The sequence below is a fragment of the Vespa velutina genome, chromosome 1 (assembly GCF_912470025.1).
Source record: "Vespa velutina chromosome 1, iVesVel2.1, whole genome shotgun sequence".
Lineage (NCBI taxonomy): Eukaryota > Metazoa > Arthropoda > Insecta > Hymenoptera > Vespidae > Vespa > Vespa velutina.
In genome coordinates, this window is record NC_062188.1 from 14,051,396 (window position 1) to 14,066,395 (window position 15,000).

The window sequence follows — 15,000 nt, forward strand, 5'->3', positions numbered from 1 at the left end:
TTCTCGTTTGCGAAACGAAGTACCGAAGCGATTCAAAGTACCGGCCGGAGGCTGAAAGAGAAAGAAAGAATCTTACGTAGGTTTGTACGAAAGAGAGAGAGAGAGAGAGAGAGAGAGAGAGAGAGAGAGAGAGAATATTGTGAAGCTCCTCGAAAAGAAAAGAGAAGTGCAAAACGTGCATATTCTCGACCGATCGCCTTCCTACCCTGGAAATCCAGTTATTCCTTTGGCCATAAGGATGTGTGAGAAAAAGAAAAACAGATATATACTCACGTGTGTGTATGTGTGTATGTGTGTAGGATGTAACAAGAAAGAGAAAGACAATACAATGAGAGCGAAACTCACGCGAATCCTCGGCGGTTTGCTCTCTTCTTTTCTTTTTCATATCTTTGTCCGCTCCTTGCGGAGGAGAACGACGACGAAAATAACCCCATCACGATAGAATATTACGGCACTTTGTGCCATTCGCGAGTAAGAGAGAAACGAGCTCGGTTAGAGAAAGGATCGAGAGGAAAACTAAGAATTGTGAATAAGAGAAGAAAAAAAGATTTATAAATAGATAGATAGATAGATAGATAAATAGATGCATAGATAGATATATAGATAGATAGATATTTTTATCTTGGTAATGATATTGAAATTAAAGGTATTTAATCGTTCTGAGGAAAGAGCGAGAAAAAATGTATAAAACTCTGATGAAAAAGAAAGTATGATAAATGATAAATTATTTTCAACAGAAGATCGATCGAACGGGAAAAAGGAAAAAAGAAAAACGTCATTGATTACTTAGAATATTACGAAAAAGGAAGATTTATTATCTTCACGGTACGATCGTCGAAATTAAATAAAAAAAGAAAAAAAAGCCGAACAAGAAAAAGTATTAAAGATTGTCGCGAAGAATCAAAAAAAAAAAAAAAATATATATATATATATATTTTCGATGGAAACATTTCACAGGTCATATTCTTTAATTAGTCAATTAACGATATTGTTTAAACAGTATTTATAAACATTTGAAAATTTTTATGAATCCATTAATCGTCCTTTGTATAGAGAAAAAGTTAAATGAAAGGACGAGATGATAATGTTTCATAAAGATAAACCTTGGTGCCTCGGTTGACAGAAACGATAATTCAAGTACGTACGTGATAGTTGACGTGCTCCTGCTAATGAGAAAATCAAGTTTCACGATGAGTACACGCAATTACGTAAAACCCACTACTGCGCTCGATTCGAGAATGTTTTATTAACGGGCTTAAGAAATTTACGTTAACACTACCGTACGTGCTCTAATTAACTATTTTCTTTCTGTTAAAAAAGAATCTTTCCTTAATTGTTCTATTTGTCGCTCAATATTATCCAATTTAAATTTTAACAAATAAAAAATTTCATTGAACAAATTTCCTTTTAATTTTATTTATATATGTATGTATGTATTACAATTGGTATTCATCTGACAATTATAACTTTGATTCGTAACAATTCATTAGTTGATCTTATTAATTTTAATTAATTAATTTATTTAACCGTTACTATCTTTATTAATAGTATTTCATTTTTAATTAAAATAAATATCATCGTATACTCATATTTATCGATCGAACATTTTTCCAATTAATTTCGCAGAATCAAATTATATCTATCGTAAAAGTTTAACGATAAAATTATTCGAAAACTATACTTTTTTAGTTCGAGATTATTTTGAAAAAAAAAAGAAAAAGGAAAAAGATAAATAAATAAACATATTTAACGATAAACTTATAACGATCAAGTGTGAAAATCAAATGGAAAGTCATTAATTATAACAAAACGTACGATTGTAATTGTAAATATAAATAAATACATATATTCATCTAAAAGGATTAACAATCGGAAGTGCAAAGTCGATGTGCTCATCGCAACTTATCCACCAGTCCAACCAGACATTCTAATGTATCTTCTTCGTGTCATACGAGTGTATGTAATGCACTTATATATATATATATATATATATATATATATATATATACATATATACATAGGTACTTAAGTCTTTCATGGATAAAAGTGTTCACTATATATACATATAAAAACGAGTAGGAAATATGTTCTATGCTGCCAGCGTGTCTGCCAAGAGAATTCTAACCGAAGAGTCCCGATATTTACCGATTTATCCCGATTTCATTGAAGAGATGACACACGTGACTCTCGAATGAGTATAGTATTTTTTAATATACGTTTGTTTATATGTGTAAGTATGTATGTATGTGTGTAGGAAAGTGGATGTATGAGCGCACACGTGTAGAATTTCTCTCTCTCTCTCTCTCTCTCTCTCTCTCTCTTATACACTCGGAATATACATACGAGGCCAGTTCCATAAAGTCGTCATAAACGTCGATTACGCAATGACGTAATATAATAATAAGCATTGTCCCTGATGGCGGAGATTCCAACGTATACATAGTGGTTTCTTATTAACGTGCTTCTATGCGATCATAGAAACGTTCTTTGATATCGTTAGAATGATAGACAAAAAGATAATAATAATTGTGCGACGGAAGATTTTGTAAATTTTCTTCGATCTTAATTTGTAACATTTATATCATCGTTAACGATTTGAATTAATTTTCGATTTGAGATAGTAATTTTGAACGAAAGTGACACGGCAAAGATAAAACAACGTAACGTTTCAAAAAAAAAAAAAAAAAAAAAAAAAAAATGAGAAAAAATAAAAAAAAATTTAGATCTAAATCGTTATTCGGGATAACTCTTTGTAACGCTATGTAACTTTTGAAATTATCTCGATCATATATATTATTTTATTAGCTTCTTATTTTTTTTTTTTTCTCTCTAATAAAATTATTAGTTCACGTCTTAAGGTTAATACTATAATTTATAGTGAGTTATAAATTTTACTTGTGTGTGTTATATTTATAATTCTTTTCTTTTTTTTTTTTTTTTGTTTAAACGCGAAGAAAAATTTGGATTATAAAGGAATAAAGAGAGAGAGAGAGAGAGAGAGAGAGAGAGAGAGAGAGAGAGAGAGAGAAAACATCATAGAAAACAAAAAAAAAAAAAAGAAGGAAAGGAAAAAAAAGTGGTCAATCGACCTGCTCGTAACAAACTCGAAGCAAACCAAACCTACCGGTCCTACAGCTGCTTACCTTCGTCCTCTTAGCTACTACTATTATCTACTACTACTACTAGTATTATACTATATCTATTATATACTATTCGTATACCTTATATAGAAAATTATTTGTGTCCTTTGTGACCACTTCACGATCTATTTTTCTTTCTCTCTTTGTTTTATTCGGATGCATCCTGTTTAAGGATAGTAAAATCATCCACGCCCTTTTCTCCTTGGAGCCATTCCTTTGAATCTACGTGGGTGTTCCCTTACATCTTACACATACATACATACACATATAAAAATATACACGTGGATATGTATGTGGATAAGTGTAAAGGAAAAAAAAAAAAAAAAAAAAAAAAAAAAAAATAAAAGTCTCTTCTTTGCCCGAAGCGCTTATCAACTAATCGACTCGAATGTTTTCTGTCGTGTCTTCTTCTCTCATCGTGTGCTTGAATACTATGTTGGCTACGTAGTAGTTGTAGAGTAGTTTGGCTCGTTCATTCAGAAATCGCGTGTGAAAAACGCTTGAAAAAAATAAAAAAAGGAAAAAAAAAAGAAATAGAAAAAAGAAATGAACACGTGAGAACGGAGAGAAAGGATCGAACAGTTTCTGCCAGCGGCAACTATTTTGCAGTGGCCCTTGCTTGTGCGAGGTATTATCGTTGGTTGTAGAGGCGAAGTTCTTGAGAAAATGTAAATTTAATGTTTGATACGTTTTTATTTATTTATTTATTTATTTATTTATTTATTCAGTTATTTATTTATTTATTTTATTAACTTCACATACGTGAAGTTTTAAGAGAATTTTATTACAATTGTTTAACGTAATCTCGTATGTATAATATATAAGTAGATATATCGGTACGTTCAAACAATTTTCAATTTTCAATATTAAATATTCTCAAATATAAATATTTTTTTCTTTTTTTTTTTTTTTTCACGTCGATAATGTATATATAAATGTATATAATTATACTACAGGAATAAGGAATTAACAATATATTAGAGATTTCATTTGAACATATTTTTTGTAATGAATTTTTATTAAAAATCTAGAAATTTTTTCAACGATCTAATTATATTCGGTAATAATATTACAGATAATAACAGTGTATCATTTTTAATAGGAAAAAAAAAAATTCATTTATTACGTTCTTTTCTATTTATTTATTTATTTATTTTATTGTTATTATTATTATTATTTATTTATTTATTTTTTTTTAACTCGACAACGATACAACGAATAACTGAAATCTCTTTGATAAATAAAAAAAAGAATATAATAAGAAAAACGGAAGCATTTCACGGAAACTCGTGTGCCTTATTTACACGAGTAAGATCCGATAAGTCTTCCATTACGGTAACGAGCGTAGAGAGACAACAGCTTATTACCTTTGACGGCTGAAACGAGATACTCGCGAGATAAATCTGATCCTTATGCTCTTTTTATTCTTACCCCTTTTCCTTCCTTCCGTTTATAATCGAACTCGTAACTCGCATTTTTATCGCTCCACCGAGGCGGCTACGTAATTAAAGGGCGATCGTTCTTTCAAAGAGAAGAATACGAATGGGGGAGGACAGATGGAATTAAACGAGATCGAAAAGTTGCTTCTTAAATATATTACTAGTAATTCTTGGTTTTTCTTTTTCTTTTTTGTTAATTTGTTTTCTTTTATTCTTTCTTTTTTAATATTTTCACTCAAACATTGACTTGTAACAAATTAACTGTTGATCCATTCAATGTATTTATAGGATGTGTACTCGTATATTTAAAAAGTATGTGATCGTATAATATATCATATTATATTTGTAAATGTTAAAAAAAAAAAATATTACAATAACTTAGATAAATAAATAAGGGGAATGAAAAAGAAAAAAATTATATTATCATCATCATCGTTTCTTTTATGAAGTTTATTTAAATGTCCGCACATTGAATTGTATTAAATTTATTAATATATTACAATTTCACAATCGCATATATTTAAGGAATAATAGAGTGATATGATTGCGATTATATTAATTCGAAAGATATCAAATTTCTGAAAATTTTAAAGTTTCTATGTTCTTATGAAAAGAGAAAGAGAGAGGGAGGGAGAGAAAGAGAAAGAGAATCGATTAAAATCGTCGGCATGCCAACTACAGCTGACATAATCCAAGACTGGTGTGGTCCGAGCTCGAACGCGATTAGAAATCCATGAGTGTCGCTTTAATTGATGTAATTACGTTTTATGGGAGTGACTAGGCATGATCGAGCTTTGACGGACGTGACACGTGCCAACAGGTGTTTGTTTTCATGTAAAAATGAGAAACACCTTTAGATGTATGGTAAAGTTATAAACGATTGGCTTACGTACGTTTCCTTCCGTGAATTTTTTTTTTTTTTTTTTTTTTTTTTTTTTTTTTTTTTTGTATTCGTCAGATACTAAAAAAAGAAACACTTACGTGTGTAACGTGTATAAAAAAGTAATCTTATCGTTAAAAAATGTGTATGAACTTTTTTCGATAGCAATGAATTTAGATCGTTCTTTCGATATTCTTACGATAATCGATTAATTTTATTTGTACATTTATTTTACAATATTTTTATATTTTTTCGCATATATCATTTCTTCTTTCGTGTTATTCCGTTGATTATCTGATATATAACGTATCGAACGATTTTATCTATAGATTTTGTTTAAAACTCTTAATGCGATCAATGTCAAAGGCGGATATTGGATCGGTTCAATTTTTCTTTTAGTTTTCCAAGAAATTATCAGCCTTTTTTCTCTCTTTCTATGAACATATAAAAATTATATAATATCGTTTGACAGACATTTATATTTTCATGTATGCATCGATATAAATTTATAGTTCCCTATTACGAAAATATTTAATATTTAAAGATACTTTATCTTTCACACTCTAATACACGTACTAATGATTTTCTTCTTACTCAATGTATAACGTTGTCGATTTTGATTTCAGGTGGCCGTTAGCAGCAGTTCAGGCTGAAACCGTGAAGAGTACGAATTGGCAGCAGTATGAAAACAAAATAGCGTTGAGACATCGGCTATCTTCCTGCTGAGGCCACTTTGCCATGTTGTTTAGGTAAAGATTAAATCCAGAATCGATCAATCATAAACAAACTCCTTAATTCATTATATTCATACATATATATATATATATATATATATATATATGTGTGTGTGTGTGTATATGTATATATACACATACATACATATATCTATATTATATGTATTAGGAATTCATTAAAGTTATTTTAATTGATTTAATTAACTATTAAAAATAGATTCAATGATGAGAGACTTGTTTTGAGTGAAAATTATTTATTAAGTAAATTATAATGCGACGATTAATATATTTTTTTAGTAAGTGTTCAAATTTTTTTCTTTCTTCTAATTTACAAAAATTATGAAAGATATTCCATAGTGATGTGTTTCAAGGTGATTCGTTCTGTATAGATATTCTTCGTTAAAATTTCATATGATTCAGGTTAATAAATATTTTAAATATATATTATTTATTCGATAAATATACATAGATACATATATACATATATATGCACATTATAAATTAATATAATTCAGGATAATTGGGTATTTGGAAAATAAATATTTTTTATATAATTGTAAATCAATATACATATGTGGAAATGTAAAATTTATTATTAAACAAATTAATTTATCTTTTTAAATAAATACTTATACATCTAGATATTTATTTATAAAATATCTATTGTTCAGAATTGTACATAATAATTTAAATATATGTATCCGAACGATACATACATATATATATATATATATATATATATATATATATATCACTCGCGAAAAAGACAAGCTGGTTGTCGTGCTCAAACAAACTATGTTATAAATACGTCTTATCGGCGAGTATTGCAGTACTATTTTAACGAGTTATCTCGGACCACGTCCGCCATGAAACTGTATACACGTCCGATTTCCTCTATTTTTTTCCGTCTTTACTCTTTCTCTCTCTTTCTCTCTCTCTCTCTCTTCCTTTCTCTCTTTCTCTCTTTCTCTTCCTTTCTCTCTCTCTCTCTCTCTCTCTTTCTTTTTTTCTTTCTTTCTCTCTCATACGCACACACATACATATTCACTCAGTTGTAAAGGAGTGCAATCGTGACGTGGATATGATGAATATACAAAGAACGAGAGAAGAACATAATATTCAGATATTACGGTCTCTACGTCGCATAAAACTAGCTCGATGAAAAACCACGAACGAAGTGCGCACGCGCGCGCTTACGTGCGCGAACAGACTCGATATTTTCGCGCGAATGAATCTAATGATCAACTTCAGAAAAGAGAGCTAATATTCAGTATCTCGTTGAATATCATGACTCGTGAATTTAAACTGAACATTTCTCGAATTTTACAGAATTTTTCATTGATTTTATAGCCCGTGAAACAAGTTCGTTAAGTGAGAATATATAATAATTTTCTTTTTTCCTCTTTTTTTTTCTTTTCTTTTTTTTTCTTCTTCTTTCTTTTTCTTTTTTTAATCTGTATTCTTACTATCGTCGACAATGAAATATGACAACGATAATTATTATAATTTTTTTTTTCTTTTTTTTTTTTTTTGAAGTATTTCTAATGAATATACTTCGTATAGTACAAGTACATAAATTATTCTTAACCCTCTATGGGCCCGTATAACTTTCAGGTCACATTTTAATTTATCGAAATTTTACCAAATAATTATAGCTTTTTTCATGAGATGGCGCATAAATTTTAATTCTATAACGTTGTCAAGACAACCAATTGTTTAAACGGAAATTTTTTTTTTCATTTGCATATATAAGTTTATAATTGCTGATTTTTCGTTCCCCCAATTTTTTTGGATTTAAAACAAAAATTCGGTCCATAGAGGGTTAAATTATAATTATTGATTAATGATGAATCTCTACGATAACATTTGACCAATCTATCGTAGATATAAATTATATGAAATGTATCTTATTTCGTGAAAAGAAAAAAAGGACATAGAAAAGGAAAGAAGAAAAAAAAGGAACGATTTAATAATTTTCATTTAGAAAAATATAATTTTTCTTTTGAAATATTTCAGACGATCCTTATTGATAATAACGTTATACTTGATTATAAAAATAGAGTAACGTAATAAGAAAAGAAAATGCGTATTAAAATCATCCGTTTTTTTTATCATTCGTTAGCATTGAATTTCTATTGACCTCGTACAAGTCACAGAATGTTTGTGTGTGCGTATTTGTGTATATGTACATACATACGTCTAGATACATATACGATGAGGATAACATTATAAGGATAAATTGTTTAACCGCTCGGAACGATACATTGTATGAGTCGACTCCCACGAGTACTAATTCAGGTATCAGCTCGGTCACTTGACGTTTCTTAAATTAGAGACCCCTAAGCGCCCACGCTGTGAACTCTGATGGATGGCTCGTTCGGGAACGGAATGACAATGACTCGCGAAAAAAAGGAAGTTCCGACAAGGAAACGTTTCTTCTTTACTTGCAATAACAATCAAATTCGTACGTTCTTCTTTCTAATAATCGTGTTGAATATTAAACAGATTAATAATACAATATATTTCGTTCGAAGGATGTAATAATAAATAATCCTTTTCTATATCTCTTCTGTTTGATAATAAAAAAATATATATATATATATATTAATTAATAATGATAAGATGAGATTAATGTGTGTAGATTGGAAAATTCATTTAAATAAAATTCCTTAGGAAATAATATGGACGATAAGTGAAAAACAAATTAGAATAAATTTCTTCGACGATCATTGGAATCCATCGAAGTTTTTAATTTAAATTTAGAAATTTTTATTGGCCTCTTATTGGTGTCTTATCGTTCTCTCCTTCTCTTCTTTTTCTTTTTCTATTTTTCGTTTCTCTAAATCGAGCAACTTTACTTAAGTCGTTATAAAAATCGTTCGATCGTTCGCGAGTAACGAATCGCGTAACATTAAAGCTGACGTAAAAATAATTTAGATTTACGACAGCGAATAACGTTTTCAGAAAACAAAAATGACGGAACGCAAAGCCGACAAAATAATTCCTCATAGTCGTAGTCGAATTACGGCATCGAGAATCCGGCCGACGGTAATATTTTCTCGCTGCGTATAGCATTGTCATCATATAATTTTGATCCTCTTGCGTATCCGATTACGTAAGTTCCGCAATGATTACTATTTCGTGCTTGTTAAAAGGTCGTAAAATTTTTGGAATTTCATGACTTTTCATTTATCGCGTTTTAAATGTAAACACTTATATATTGTAGATATTATCGGTAAAACTTTTAAAAACTAAAAAACTAAGAGAAAAAAGAAGAACGAAGAAAATTAATGAACATTAGTAACAATTATACGTAGAACATTTTTTATTGTATAATATATATATATATATATATATATATATATATATATATATATATAATATTTATTATATAATGCTTTTTATGAAATTTAACAAACAGCTACATTGTTTAATGTTAATACACTAGGAATCTTGTAATTCTGCTATCACATGCGTTTAAACTATTAAGAAAAAAGAAGGAAAAAAAACACAAAGAAAGAAGGAAAAAAAATATATGAAAACATAAGAGAAAACAAGTCAGTGATACGATACTAGCATTTATTTTCTTCGAACATAATCGTACGATTATTCTCTCTCGAGCGATCTAGAAAGCAATGCAATCCTTAGAATCGTTTATATTTTCTAAGAAATGTTCGAAATATAGAAAATAGGATAGACGGACGTATACGATAGATACAATTTGTTATCATATCTCGCTTTGAGTATGATCACGAATAGTGAAGCATTATTATAAAACGTCCCAGTCGAGTTCGATAATATATCATTTCTCTCATTTGTTGTCGATTAAAGCTGAATGAGTTTAGGAATGATCTTAATGACTAGTATTCTCTTTCGCGCATCGTTCCGACGTATTTAACGAGGAGCATCTTTTTATACTTACAGTCCTGGCTAATAAGTGTCATTGTTACTAAATTAGTGTTCATCGTCGGTGAAGAAGAAGAAGAAGAAGAAGAAAAAAAAAAAGAAGATAAAATAAGAAATGAAGAAGGGGAAAGGAATAGTACTACGTATACATAGTGGCAGAGACCGGTCTGTGATTCTAACAATTGAAATTCGCCACCATTCGTTGCTCTTAATTGTGCTTATGTATAGAGAACGCTCACATTACTGGCCTAGAAGTACCGAAATAGACGTTTACATCACGTGCATTAGAAAAACGTCACGACAGTGGCTCTCAATTGGGCCGTATCTTTCGTCAGAATGTCCGATCATTATCATGGATATCATCATTTTGTAGTCTCAAGTTGTTTGATAGACCGATCAAAAATTGAACACTTGGATATAGTAGTTTTTTCTTTTTTTTCTTTCTTTTTTTTTCCTTTTTCTTTTTTTCATTCTTTCCTCTTTTTTCCTTTTTTTTTTTTTTTTTTTTTTTTTTACAACAAGCTCAGTTAGTACAGGTCGGAATGAAAATCGTTCTCTTTTTATCATCTTTTTTTTCTTTTTTTTTTTTTTTTTTCTTAACAGTTAATCGATGACAAAGATCTCTGTCTTTATTTATCAGAACTATTGGATATTTGAGCCTCATCCCCTTCTCTTCCGCCTATTTCTCACCCTCCTATTCCTCTCTGTTCTTCTCCCACTAGGCAGCACAACGTCATTTTCACCGCATTATATCTATTCATTTTTTTTCTTTTCTTTGGTTTTTTCTTTTTATTCTTCATTTTTTCCTTTCTTGTTTTTTTTTTTCCTTTTTTTTCTTTTTTTTTTTTTTTTTTTTTTTTTTTTTTTTTTTTTTCCTTTTTTTATCGGTTTTCAACTACTGTTGCTCCCGATGGCGCATAGTATATCGTATTACATTCATCTATGTAACATTATAACGCGGTCGACTATTTCCCAGTCCCAATCGTAAACCGCAACGTCGTGTGTCGGTAGTCGCGATCGACTTGAACACATGCTCTCGAAGTGGTCGGAAACTTGGCGGATCATTTAAATATTCTCAGGCGTGTGAGTGAGAGAAAGAGAGAGAAAACTTATGATTTACGCATAGTTACGTAACAAGTAACATGAATTACGGCCGAGTCAAGCAAGTGAAATTAGAAATTCTATGTGTCGGAATAAATGATCGTTATTTCTTTCATCGTCGGTGTAAAAATATTCCGTAAGCCGAGCCTTTTCCGCGATCATAAGTTTCATTTTCCAAAGAAACGGTAGTCGCGCGATGAATCTTTCTTATTTCTTACTTTCTTTCTTTCTTTTTTTTTTTTTTTTTCCTTTTTTATTTTATTTATTTACTTATTTATCTCTTCATTTCGTTTCATTTTATCTCTTTTACTTTTTTCTTCTCTTTCTTCTCTTTTTCTTTTTCCTTATCTCTTTCCTCGACTATTTCTATTTTCTAAGACAAAGAATATAATTTTATTAACCATTTGATCTGATTCATTGACTTATTAAATTTTATTTATTTTTTATTCGGTATAAAAAATCTAATATATATATATATGTATATATATATATATATTATTCGATATTATAGAATAAAAACAACGAGAAATATATAGTGTATCATATTTTCATCAATCAATATGAATATCGTTGCAATTTTTATTGTTTATCTAAATAAAAGTAAAAAAAAAACTTCAAGGACAATAAATATTTAAGGTCACGAACGAAGAACTTTTGAAATTTCACAAATTTTTAATCATTGTCTTTTTATTATTATTAGATCGTTTCAATATTTAGGATAGATAAAATTGAACGTCCAACATATTTCTTAAACGGTAACATCAACATTTAATTCTACTTTAAGTGTTAATAGATTATAGAAAATATGGTGGAAACATTTAGAAAGTATAATTTTTCTTACCGTCGGCCAACAAGTAGCCCATATTGGAATGTTTCATATAGCTTTAATAATGTTTACGGCACATTACTCCATAATTTTCGATCACCTGTTAAACGCATCATCGATTTCACGTTCATTTACGTGCTACGACGCGCGTAATTAATGGCACTTATTAACGCGCTTGTACACACCTCCTCTCAACAGATATTTCATTCTCGATCACACGATAGATTTTCTTTGTTGAAAGGAGAAAGAGAGAGACGCATAAATAGAAACTACAATTTTATTCCAGAACGAAGTCATGAGAAAGAAAGAAAGAAAGAGAGAGAGAGAGAGAGAGAGAGAGAGAGAGAGAGAGAGAATAGTTCATCATCGATTACGATGCTATGATCATTTATATTTTATTTTAACTTTTTTGACCTTTGCACATATTCTAATGGCATGAAATTTCCGTCGTTTATCATTGAAAGGCAGAAAGTAGGAAGCACATAGGATTCATGGGAATTTGTAATTTTACGACGTAAAGTCATTCGGTATAAAATAATGATCATGATTTATGATCGACGATAGACCATCCTGTCGCTTGATCTATAGTACGTACAACGATCGTAGAGAACGATATAACTGTACTCGCATCTTGTCGATCTCATACCCAACGTTTATATATGTACATCAAGATAACATCTCGAATAGTCCGAAGATCGGTCGAATACCTCGAAATCGTAAGAAAATCGAAATACGTAAGTACTTACGTATTTTCGTTATATGTATGTATATGCATACATACGCATATATCTGTGCCTGTGTATGTAAGTACTATCACCTCGTTAACTAGAGGTAAATAATTTCGTAAAGTTGATTTCGATTGGCTGGTAGCCAAACGAAATCCGGAGGAAGTAAAGGAGAATGTTTATATTCGGACGTTCGGTTTATCGCAAAATCGACGCGTTCATCGAGCGAATCGGCGTATATTATCGTGGGACGTGGTCCAAAGAGATTCTGGCGCCGGCCGGCGTGAGTTAATTGAAGGGAACGAAGAAAAATGGTCCCTGTAGAGATCGGATATTCTCGTGTATATACCTCTTTCTCTCTCTCTCTCTCTCTCTCTCTCTCTCTCTCTCTCTCTCTCTCTCTCTCTATATATATCCCACTATAAATACATAAATATATATATGTATATGTATGTGTGTGTGTATATATATGTATATATATATATATATATACACACACATGGAACATCCTGTTTGACTTCGAGGGAAGCATAAACGTTGTTGAATCGGAGAACGACTTCCTCTAGGAGAGAGAACACAATAGCATCGATGTCGTATGAATGAGAAAAAAAATTTCCTTGTTGATTGCTTTTGTTAATCATGTTTCTTTTACTATATCTTAAAATCGTTTCAGGAAACAGCAAACATCCTCGTGTTTCATTTTTTGTTTTGTTTTGTTTTATTTTATTCTGTTTTGTTTTTTAATGAGATATGATACGATCTTTGAAGCAGTCTCTAAGGCCTCTAGAAGGAAGTCTATTGTGAACAAGTTTTTGTTATATGGTTAAGAAAAAAAATAAAATGATTCATAAGATTTAAGCTTACAAATTTAACATATTCTCGATTAAGTTATATTTGGAAGGAAATTAAAATTCTTTAGCATGTATACAAATAGAAAAAGAAAAGAAATATGTTTTTTTTTTTTTTTTGTATTTAAAGCAGTCTGGAGGAAAGTCTATTGTGGACAGGTTTTTATCATATGGTGAGAAAAAAGAATAAACTGATCCATAAGATTAAGGCTCGGGTGCATACAAATTTAACATAGACTCGTATTACTTATATTCAAAGGAAATTAAAATTCTTTAGCATGTATGCAAGTAGAAAATAAATATTTTTTTTTTATTTAAAGCAGTCTAAGGCCTCTAGAGGAAAGTCTATTGTGGATAGGTTTTTGTTATATGGTTTAACAAAAAAAAAAAAAAAAAAAAAAAAAAAAAAAAAAAAAAAAAAAATGATCCATAGGATTAGGCTTATAAATTTAACATGCTCTTGATTAACTTATATTCGAAGAAAATTAAAATTCTTTGACATGTAAAATAGAAAATAAGAAGATGCAAATAGAAAAAAATATTTATATATATATATATATATATATATATATATATATATATATACATATATATATATATGAGAAAATTACTTAGGATATGTGTTATACTTAAAATAGTTTCGTATAAACAATTCTTTTTAATTGTTTATTTGAAAAGAAAAAGAACAAAAGAAATGTGCGTGCAATAAATAAGTTACACGCTAGTTATTTTATTTTCTTTTTTAGTTTGTATAATTAAGTAAACCATGCATCGTATTCTTTTTATGAGCGACAACGTAATAACAAAAACGATAAGATCGATTTCAAAGTTCGTATTTACGTTTCGTGACTCACGCGAAGATGTGGTTTAGGAAATTCCGCTTACCTTCACTAAACTCGTTATGCGTCGGTTTGACGCATTATGCATAGAACATATCGCAGGTAACAATGGCCATCGTTAATGTTCGTCGTATGATCTATCGTACCGATGTAAATCATTCAGTCGCGTTCCTTCGCATACATATTTTTTTTTTTTTGTTAAACGATAAATACCTTGTTCTTTTCAGATAAAATTCTATTGGAATGAGAAAAAAAAATATCTACGTGAGCTTCTAGAACGTTCCGTTCGGGAAGTTAAAAAAGAAAAATAATTTATTCGCACGGAAACGTCGAACGAGCGTAGTAATTAAGAAAAATCAGACAGGATGTCGCGATTTATGCTTTCCCGAAGCAATAATGCGAGACTCGCACGCATATAACGCATCTACTCGATCATGCTCGTCGTGTACCATACATTACAACTTCAGAAATTCTATCAGCGTGTCAACGATGTTTCCAGTCCGATCTTTGCTTCGAGAAACTATAGAATTAATAAAAAAATCTTTACTATCGATATTTACAG

General features: G+C 29.9%; 1 protein-coding gene across 8 annotated transcripts in view; it reads left to right on the forward strand.

Annotated features, from left to right (window-relative positions):
* LOC124946419 (receptor-type guanylate cyclase Gyc76C-like) overlaps positions 1–15,000 on the forward strand; it is a 73,886-nt gene that overhangs the window by 11,485 nt on the left and 47,401 nt on the right. For 6 of the 8 annotated variants that reach the window (XM_047487114.1, XM_047487159.1, XM_047487106.1 and 3 more), the window contains exon 2: positions 6,086–6,208. The gene's annotated coding sequence lies outside the window, so the exon portion shown is untranslated. Of the gene's footprint in view, positions 1–5,296; positions 5,444–6,085; positions 6,209–15,000 lie in introns of those variants that run through there. The other 2 variants (XM_047487131.1, XM_047487150.1) reach the window with 2 other exon arrangements.